Raw genomic sequence first — 10,523 nt, forward strand, 5'->3', positions numbered from 1 at the left:
TTTTTTGTCATATGTGGATAAGAACTAGGCAGTCAACAACCAACCTGGATGAGTTCTCTTACCAGAACCTGGTCATATTCTCACTTTGATCTTGGACTGTGAGAAATATATTTCTTGTTGCTTATAAGCTACTCATTTTATGGTACTTTTATAGCAGCCCAAACTAAGATCATAATATTAACAGTGTTTGTTTTTTAATATGTGAAATGCTATACAGAATTAATAACTCTTCCTTGATTTTGGTCCAGAAATTGAAACAAGATAAGATAAGAAGTAGATTTCTGAATATGTAGAGATAATTGGCTTAAGAGGAATTTTTAGGAAAAAAATCTATGTAGTTATAACTACATTTAGATGAAAAATAATTCAGAGACTCAATGGAGGAGAGACCAGAAAATGAGGAACATGTAAGTTCTGCTGAGAAAGTGACTTTGCTTTGCTGGTGTACAACATTAAGTACACAGTAGGGCCAGAGATCTACACAATAATAGAAAAAACCCCTCAAATCCTGAATTAGTTGTCTTTCCCCAGAATGCTCTTCCTTATATATTTTCTATACTAGTGATTGGCACCCTCACTACTGCCCAAGTGAGGAAATTAGCACTTCTTCTTCCCATTTCACCCTCATACCCAACCCTTCACTTAGGTTGTGAGGAGGATAATCCCACTTAAGGTAGCTACAAAACACTGCTGTCCTTATTAAGTACATATAGAGTCTTTTTTTTTTTAGTACAGGAAAATTAATAAGTTGAATGTTTTCTTAGAAAGAAGATGTATAAACAAGGATATCAGGAGCTCTAGATGAGAAATCACAGATTTAAAATTTTGAGGGAAGAAACTCAGCTTTTCTTTTACCTGAGTTCCTTAATGCTTAATACAGCATCTGGCATATAGTAAGGATTTGATGACTCTGATTATAACTTGGATGATGTTGGTGATCAAAGAGAGGGAGAAAAATAGGAGATATACTAGCAAAACATTTTTAGTGAGCCTAAAATAACAAGAGGAATTATCCCTAAAATGTGAATGGCCCTATTGACACAAACCACAATATCAAAAAGATACTCGGTATCTATTTCATCTCTAGCTAGTCTTTTTCTTCCTTTACCTATCAACATGGATGGTTGAAACTAATCGTTTCTTACTTTCTTGTTCCTCACTTCATGTTTTTTCTTACATGATATTAATGATATCTTATTGTTCATAAGGTGGGGAGACATCTTGCATAATCTCACACAGTGATTGGCTCATTCTCTGCCCAGAGACAAGATTTACCCAAAGATACTATATACCACTTCCCCTGAAATACAGAGTTACAGTAATACTAGGAGGGGGTGGAAGTGGTGATTTACAGCTTTAAAATTTGAATCAGAAAATAAGAAAGATTAAAAACGAGTCAGCTCAAGTGTTCAATTTATGAACTTAGAGTATTGAGTATAAAGATAATAACAGGCAGAGACCCATGAAATACAGTACAAAAACACCAGAAAAAGCAACAGAGAAGATTAACTAAACCTCAAACAGGTCTTTGAAATGATTACGGAAATAGGGAGACTTCTGGCAAGGTTGATAAAGGAGAAAAAGAAAAACAGAAAATGACAGGCAAATAGGAAAAATACAGAAAGAAGAAGGTAAAACCTGTAATCACAATGGAGATTAAAAATAACATATTAAGAAAGCTATATTTTAATCAAAGTAAAACCCAATATGAAATATATACACACTTTCACAAGTATAGGAAAAATAAAAGCTCACAAAATTGAAGAAAAAAACTGAATAGACTAATAAACATGAAAATAAACTGAGATCATATTCAGATTCCCCTTTCTGAAACTCCTGAGCCAAAATTCTAGCAAAGTTCTGAGGTATTATTCCAAACCTATAAAATTTCTTCTAGAAAATGAAAACTTGGCAAGATCTGTCAGATTATTTTATGTAGTTAGCTTGACCTGGATTTAAAACTAGGCAAACATAACAAAAGTTACCCACATGACATGTAAACACATATGTGAAAGTCCTTTATAAAATATTAGCCACCAAATTCAAAAGTGTATCAAAATAATACATCATGAAAAAATAGTCTAAGAGTGCAAGTTTGCTTTAATATTAAAGAGACCCCAAGAATTGAATTTGCTCATTAGTTGACTAAAGGTAAAAAACTTCATAGTAATTTTAGTTGTGAAAGGGGCACATATGATACACTTTGGGAAAAAGAAATGCAGTATAAAGATTTAAAGGAAAGAGATACACATGCCACTACTTGCAGATATTGTGATGATCTATTATACTGGTTTCCAAGAGACCGCTAAGCAGTCACCACAACACTGGGTGACTTAGAACAACAGAAATTTATTCTCTCAGAGTTCATGAGACCAAAGCTCAATAGGTTGTCAACAGGGTTGTTTCCTGCAGGGGACCCTGAAGGAGAGTCTGTTCTTTTCTAGCACTTGGTGATTGCTGGGAGTCCATGACACTCCAACCTCTGCCTTTGTTACCACACAGCTTATTCTTTGCCATTGTGTCTTTACATGCCTTCTTACAAGGACACTAGTCATTCTATTTAAGGCCCACTTTAAACTTGTACAACTTGATTCTCAGTAATAACGTTAATAAATTTCAAAGGGACAATTCATGCATTGTATTGTTGCACATTATGATTTAAATAATATAGAAATTAATTTTTAAAAATCTGAATGAAAATGACAACCATGCTGATTTTTAAGTGCCCCCCCTAAAATTTCTTAGATGGAAGAGACATATAATAGTTATTAAGTATGATTCTAAAAATATTAACTCAAATGCTATATAGCCAAAGCTGTATTTGTAGCACTATTCCTGGATGATTATAGTATTGTGCAAGAAAAACTAGAAACAAATGGAGACTTCAAGGCAAATATCAATAAGATATAAATAAAAACTTAATAGAAATAAACTGGGCCTGGTGGTGCATATCGGCAATCTCAGCATTCTGGAGGCTGAGGCAAGGAGAGCATGAATTTAGAGACAGCCTGGGCTAAATAGAAACACCCTGTCTCAAAAAAACCAAAAAAGAACTAACAGGAATAAAAATAAAGAATAATAAAAAAGAAAGAAAAAGTAAACTTTATAGGTAACCCAAGAGCAATTTCCTTTTTTTCATCTTTTTAGTACCCTTCATGGTTCCAGTCGGAAAAAGAGCTAATTTTTTTAATTAATTGTATAAAACAGTGGGTGACATTTTTAAACTTGAATGCTATATTCAAAATTTTTGAATTTTCTCAAAAAAATCTCGATTCTACACAAGAGAAAACATAATATTTGTCTTTCTCAGTCTGAATTATTTCATGTAACCTAATGATCTCTAGTTTCATATTCTTTTCTGCAAATGATGCAATTTTGTTCTTTTCCATGGCTGAATAATACTCCATTGAGTGCATTAATCTGTGGATGCACATTTGGGTTGTCTCCGCCTCTAGGCTATTGTGAATAATGCTTCAATGTACAGAGAAGTACAGCTATCTCCATGAGATACTGATTTCAGTTTTTTTGGATAAATACTCAGAAGCAGGATTATTGATCATGTTGTACTTGGATTTTTTATATTTACTGAGCATTATTTTGCATAGGTTATGCTGCTAAAGCAGATTGAACATTGTCTTCACTACTTTTTTACATTCCTTGGACTTTTTACTTAGCTATGCTTTTATTCCCAGTAAGTCTAGAATGAGAGAAAAGTAGAAAGCGACATATGTATGAAAGCCTTATAGGGTGCCAAAGGATGAAAAATGCAGCAAGGGCTAATTTCATAAATTCCTAAAAAATGTGAATCAAAATTATTCTTAATAAGTGAGAGCACTGAATTTAAAGAGATGTGTGCCAGATGGTCTAATGAAAATTCAGCATCATTTTCCCTCTCCTATGTTTTCTCTTGAATTCTTGATAATAACATTTTCCCGAATCTATGCCAGCAGGGTTCTGGATTGGATTCTACCCCTGTGAGTCTCTTGTGCAAGATTTGGAAGGGGGAATAGCAGCAGAAGCCATTATTGCTCCTGCAGGCAGGTTCATGGGCTTCAACAGATGGGCATATGTAAAATCCTGCCAGGAGCTTCCCAGCGTCCTCTTGTGTGTCAACCACTTGAAATCTGCATGCAGTGGAGCCACTGGTGGCAGAGGCCTGTGAGCGTGCATGTGCTCACTTCTGGAGCAGCAGGAGGGACTTTCTTTGACCTCCACAGCACCACTCTGTAACCGATTATACACTAACTTACTTTATTATATTTGTTTCTGCGTGAACTGCCTAGACTGGCTGATATTTTCCTAACCAGAAACCTGATGGTGACACACAAGTTTTCTGAGGAATAATATTTTAAATCCTGGATTTTTGTTTTTGGTGGTACTTGGGTTTGAACTCAGGGCTTTGTGTTTGGTGCTTGCTAGGCAAGCACTCTACCATTTGAGCCATATCCCCAGGCTCCAAGGAATAATATCTTATTTGTTGTATGTTTTATAAGTTGTTTTCATAACTTTTTTTTTGAGACAAGGTCTTGCTTTGCAGCCCAACCCTGGATGGCTGGAATATACCATCATTCTGTATCGGTCTCCCAAGTGCTGAGATTATAGGCATGTACCACCATGCTAGGCTTTCGAGCCATTAGTATCAATTATTAACCTATAATATTCCATTTGGATTTGTAAAATGGTAAGATCAAATCAATTATTCACTAATTAACATTTAATGTTACTATTTATAGCTTCCTTGTTGAGGGAGATTTCCTAGACAAGCAAGCATAGGCAACTTTACAACACAAAACTGGAAAAATGCTCTTAAAATTTATTTGGGTACAAAAGATCTGTTCTTCAAAGGAAGATGTTTGCATCATCTCCTTGTTCTTCTAGCCATCTACTCTTTCTGTTCTATGCTATTAAACTAAGGTTAGAACTAAAATGATTCATCTCTGTACAAGTTTTTCCAAAGCACATCCTATACAAGGCATCATTGGCTCTCCAAAGATTTACTTCTTGCACAGTTCCTCAGTTTCCTGTGCTTTCTCTAATTATACCACATATGTGTTACATTTACACTTTTATGGCTCTTCCATCACATCTAGATTCAAACTTTTTGAGAACAGGAATCATATCCTAATGATCATTGTTTGCCTGTTGATCCCAAGGTCAACCCCCCACCTCCAGTACATGGTCAGAAAAGATATATTTCATGGATAGATGTAAGTGACTGAGATTGAGGTGGTCTGAAGCATTTTGGACTCTGAAACTCATGACTTTTTGTGATGCCATTTCCCTTCTCACTCAAAATATATTTATGTTACCAAAATAATGGGTAAAATAATTGACAATAATAACCAAACAAGGTCTTGCGTATCTGGGCTTTGGGATGCTGGTCTCAGCAGCCAGTCTTGGTGACTCAGTCCACAACTATAGTTACAGTAAGAACAAAGAAATGTTTCACACCCCTTACTTATGAACCCAAATACAAAACAGAAAAGGAGTTTCTAGAAGATGCCTGAAAGGCAGAATTGGATATTCATCTGGAACATTTAGACTGTCCCACACATGTGGCCATTACAGCTGGTATTTTTGATGCCTACTATTCCTCATGAAGGTGATGCTCGCATGTCATCTCTTTCAAAGGAAGGACTGAAACAGAGACCTGAGTGATTGAAGAAGAATGCGGCACCACAATTGTCAATCTGGAAGATAAAAGAATATAATTCCAATTTTAAAACAAAGGACTTCCCTGAAAAAGCTAAGGATATCGTCACTGAAGTTCACCTTTGCCTAAACAACTCGCACCATGACCAGCTTCACACCTTGGTAACTGAACAGTGTTTTCCAGGCATGGTCTGGGACATCAAATAAAAGGCTGTCTGCTGGAGCTTCATGGAATCTTTAGAGCCAGCCTAGGTGGTTCAGGTTCGCTGCTCAAGCATGGCCAGGGCACTGTAAGCATGTACACGCAGCAGACTCTGGCTGGTTGAGGTATGGACAAGAAGATATACCCCAAAATGTCCCAGACTATGTCGTGTTTGAAAACACCTGATGAACCCCTAGGGGAGCTGGAGACTGCATGGCAAGACAGTGGCCTCAAGGGCACCCTCTAAGCAGCCCATCCTCAAAACAGTGATGATTCCCATTCCCCTGCTGAAACTGTGGGAGGACTGTGAACAGTCACAAGGAGAGGTCCATAAGCCTCAGCTAGTCTGATAGCAAAAGCGATTGCTGGGATGAAGCCTGGATGACAGGGCTGCTAGAAGCTGTGAAGCTGTCCATGACCATCACCTTGTTCTCTCATGCCCAGCTCAGGTCTTTTCATCAGGCTCATTCTCACAACCATGGTTGATGGCTGGGTCAAGATGGGTGGCTGGTAAGCACAACCACGGACCTTCTTCTTTTTCTTTCTAAAATCACATGTCCAGCTACTGAGTCTATATGAAAGGCAGAATGTTTAAGAGAGCAAATATCTGAAATCAGTTTTTTTTCACAGCAGGGACTGTGGCGCAAACAGGCAACATCCTTTTTCTAATCATGGGGCAAGGATCAGAGTCTGAAATAAAACACTATTAGAGTAAAAAAAAAACAAAGAAACAAGTAACCCCAAGACATATATCAAGTAAGTCATAATCAATAAAAGGGGAAGAAGGAATCTCTCTCTCTTTGTTTAAATTAACTTGTATTAACCCCAGTATAACTTTTCAGCCCTTTTACTCTCTAATATTATGTTCCAGGCCATCTAATAACTGTTAATATGGAAATAGTTAACAAAAATAACTTATGTTCTGTGCCTAGAGGACTTCACAAATGTCTCATTTTAAGTGTTTTTTTGTGAGAAATTCAAAGAAGCAGAGAAAAAGCACTGGCAGATGGGGTGGTTTATTTTGAGCCAAATTTTAGGCAATATTGTGTTGATGAAGAAGAGCTACACATTCTGGAGTGCTACTGCATGCAAAGTGTTACACTCATATAGTGCAGGCAAACATGTATCAGATGTGGATTCTATCATGAAGGAATTCCTACCTTGTGCAATAGCCTGGTGCTCAACTGATTCAGTAAAGTGTAGTTAGTGGTGAATTCCAGGCAAAGTAAATGATTTAACTTGATGTTTAAGGGTGTTCTTCATCTCTGATTGTGCTAGTAAGAGTATCTCCTTGATGCTAAGCTAACAGGCACAGAATGAAGAAAGAGAAGGGCTTCATGTTGTCTCTACCAATTATCTGCTTCCACATATAAAATACAGAGTACATATAAAGTACTCTGAGATCATCATCCTCAGAGTTGCTTTAGAACTGTTCTAAGTACAAGAAAATTCAATATGAAATTAATCTGCTCAATTATATTTTAAGGTAAAAATAAATTAGCTTAAATCCTTCTGTGCTTCCTATTGTAGGTAAAAATGGATGTATTTTAAAAAGCGTAAACTTTCACTTAAATGTTTAGTTTGTAGGAGTAGTATTGAAAACAACAACAACAAAAAGAAATTGGAATGAGTGAGAATTGTGGTTAAAGGTGAACTTGGATTCAGGAATAGGATTTCTTCATAAATGCAAGGCAATTTCATGTTCCTATTTCATGTCACACAGAATTCATGTAGGTATGCATGCTAATATTACATATTTTGGCTTGTATATCTGTAGTTTGAGAATTAAAAAAAATAGACAAAATCATAACAGTCAAAAAATTTTGCCCAATTTAATCCAGTAATTTTTTTCCAGAGCAGAGTGACTTTTTATTTTGATAGATGTTTCTTACCACATAAATCACACATTCAATCAAGAATTGCTGTGATTGCTTAACAGGGAGAGAGAGAGAGAGAAAAAAAAAAACCTCTCCCTAAATTAAAAATAAGATCCATCCACTTTAATTATAAAATAGGAATGATTACTACTACTTACTGATTACTTAAATATTCATGAGCATCTCCAAATTTAGATTGCTGTATATTCAAAGATAAGGGTATGTTTATATTTCTTGCAAGGAGATAGAGCTAATCCTTATCCTTCTGGTGGAGCTCTTGGAGAACCTTATAAGATGCCTTTGTTGAATTCTGTGCATTTAAAAGGTGGTGAGAATCAGTAAGAGAGTTTCTCTCCTGAGTTAAATGAAGTGACTCAGGATGATTTTGCCTTGGATGCACAGCAATAATTTATTCTCTTATTCTTTTTGATCACACATATATTGAATATGTAAGTTCTGAAAACTGACATGTCTATTTGGCTCTAGAAATCTCCGCAGAAAGAAACTGGAACATTGCCAGATACCCAGGGGAATTGTAGGATTACTTGGAAGGAAGGACAGAAAAACCTCTCCTGGTCCTCACATCCCAGATGGATTGAATGGTAGATCGGGAGTGTACTTTGATAGTTATTGAAGATGAGTTGAAAGCTCAGAGAAGCGAAGCAGTGAGGAATAAATAAAAAGTCAGAGACAGTAGCAAAGTTGAGATTAAAACTTCAGGTTTCTAGAGTCTCAATTTAATGTCATTTCTCCTGGTATTTTGCAGTCTTTTGGCTTTCTTAGACTTTAAGTATATTTCAACCCCATCTCTAGCTTGTCTTCCAGGCAAGATTATCAATTGGGAAGAAGTGTCTCTGCTCACAGAATCTCTTCCAGTGCCCTTTCTCCAGATTACTTTGTTTGTTTCTTTTCTTTTTTTAAACTCTGTGGGCTTTTTCTTTTTTCCCCTGAGAAAAAGTACTACTCACTAAAAACTTCTGTTAGAGATTGCCACCTAGTTCCCTGACTAGTAAACTAGGATGGATGAATGAAAAAGGGGGAAAGATGACCCATCCTTCCACGAACATGGGATGCTGTCTTACTTTGGTCAATACTTTTTTACGCATATTACTCTTACTTCCCCTACTAGATTTTTTTACTGTTGTGCTGGGTGGGGATTCATTGTGGCATTTACATTTACAAAGGTTCTTACAATGTATCATGTATATCACACTTGAATTCACCTCCTCCACAGCTCTCCTTTACCCCCTCCTTCACTCCTGGAATGGTTTCAGTGGGTATTATTTTTGCATTTACTTACATGTATACACATTTTTTTGTATGTTTTTCACTTTTCTACCTCCTTTCCCCTCCCAGCCCCCCTCCCACTGTACTAACCTCTCCCCCGTCCCTGGGTAGGACCTCCTGTTCCATGCTTCTGTTCTCCAATTTTTTAGAAGAAAAAAAAGAAACAAAATGTCATTTTTAATTGTTTGAGATAAAAGTAGCTACACAGGGAGTTTCCTTGTGATACTTCCATGTATATATGTATTATAACCCCAGTTTGTTCATCTCCTCTATTTTTCTTCATTCTACATTAGTCCCTTTCGTATGGTGGTTTCAGCCACTTAAAGAATTCTATAAAAAAAATTCATTCTTGTATAGACAGTATATCAGCCATATTCATCTTCTTAGTTTCCTTCTTTTACCCTACTCTTCTTGCATGTTACCTCCCCTTATGGTGACCACATTTTTATAATATTGCCTTATTTATATAGGTCTATATTCCACATATGAAAGAGAACATGTGGCTTTTGGCTTTCTGAGCCTGGCTAACTTCTCTTAAGATGTTCTCCATTTCCATCCATTTACCTGCAAATGACAAAATTTCATTTGTTTTTGTTGCTGAGTAAAATTCCATTGTATATAATTACCACATTTTCCTAATCCATTCATTGGTAGTGGGACATCTTGGCTGTTTTCATAGCTTAGCTATTGTGAATAGTGCTGCAATAAACATGGGTGTGCAGGTGACTTTGTTGTAACTTGATTCACATTCCTTCAGGTATATCCCTAGGAGCGGCATTGCTGGATCATACTGCAGTTCTATTTTTTGTTCTTTGAGGAGCCTCCATATTGTTTTTCAGAGTGGTTGTACTAGCTTACATTCCCACCAGCAGTGTATGAGGGTTCCTTTACCCCTGCACTCTGGCCAACATTTGTTGTCAGAGGTGTTTTTGATAATGGCCATTCTAATAGCAGTGAGGTGGAATCTTAGTGTGATTTTGATTTGCATTTCCTTTATGGCCAGGGATGGTGAGCATTTTTTGTGTGATCTTTAGCCATTTGAACTTCTTCCTTTGAGAAAGCTCTGTTGATCTTTTGGGGAGTTTAGTGAGCATTTGCAGAGCAAGACCCATGACATTCTCCTTTCCCCCCTGTTTATTTGGCAACAAAGAACATTGTACCTATAATAGGTATAAGTACATTTTGATTTGACTAGTACTTTCCATCAAGGCCAACAGGCAGAAGATACAATACTGTTAAAGTCAATAGGATTCTGTGCCCTAACCAAGTCATAAAGCAGAGGACATATGTCCAATAATTTACCATCCAGCTGATAAAATCTGCTCATGACCATCTGCCATTTTACAAAAGTATAACACATATTATCCAAATGTTGGTCAAGAATACAAAAAAGCCATTCAACATCTATCAATCAGAAAGGTAATTAGATGTTTACTTTCAGGTGTTCTAGTATCAGGAGAGTCTCTGGAATGATAAGCTACTGGTTATGTTCATAGTTGCCTCTG

General features: G+C 36.5%; 1 pseudogene; it reads left to right on the top strand.

Moving 5' to 3' along the window:
- The first annotated feature begins 3,940 nt into the window (after window positions 1-3,940).
- LOC109696207 (large ribosomal subunit protein mL45-like) lies at window positions 3,941-6,204 on the top strand (annotated as a pseudogene).
- Window positions 6,205-10,523: the final 4,319 nt, after the last annotated feature.

This window comes from Castor canadensis, chromosome 3, assembly GCF_047511655.1.
Source record: "Castor canadensis chromosome 3, mCasCan1.hap1v2, whole genome shotgun sequence".
Taxonomy (NCBI): domain Eukaryota; kingdom Metazoa; phylum Chordata; class Mammalia; order Rodentia; family Castoridae; genus Castor; species Castor canadensis.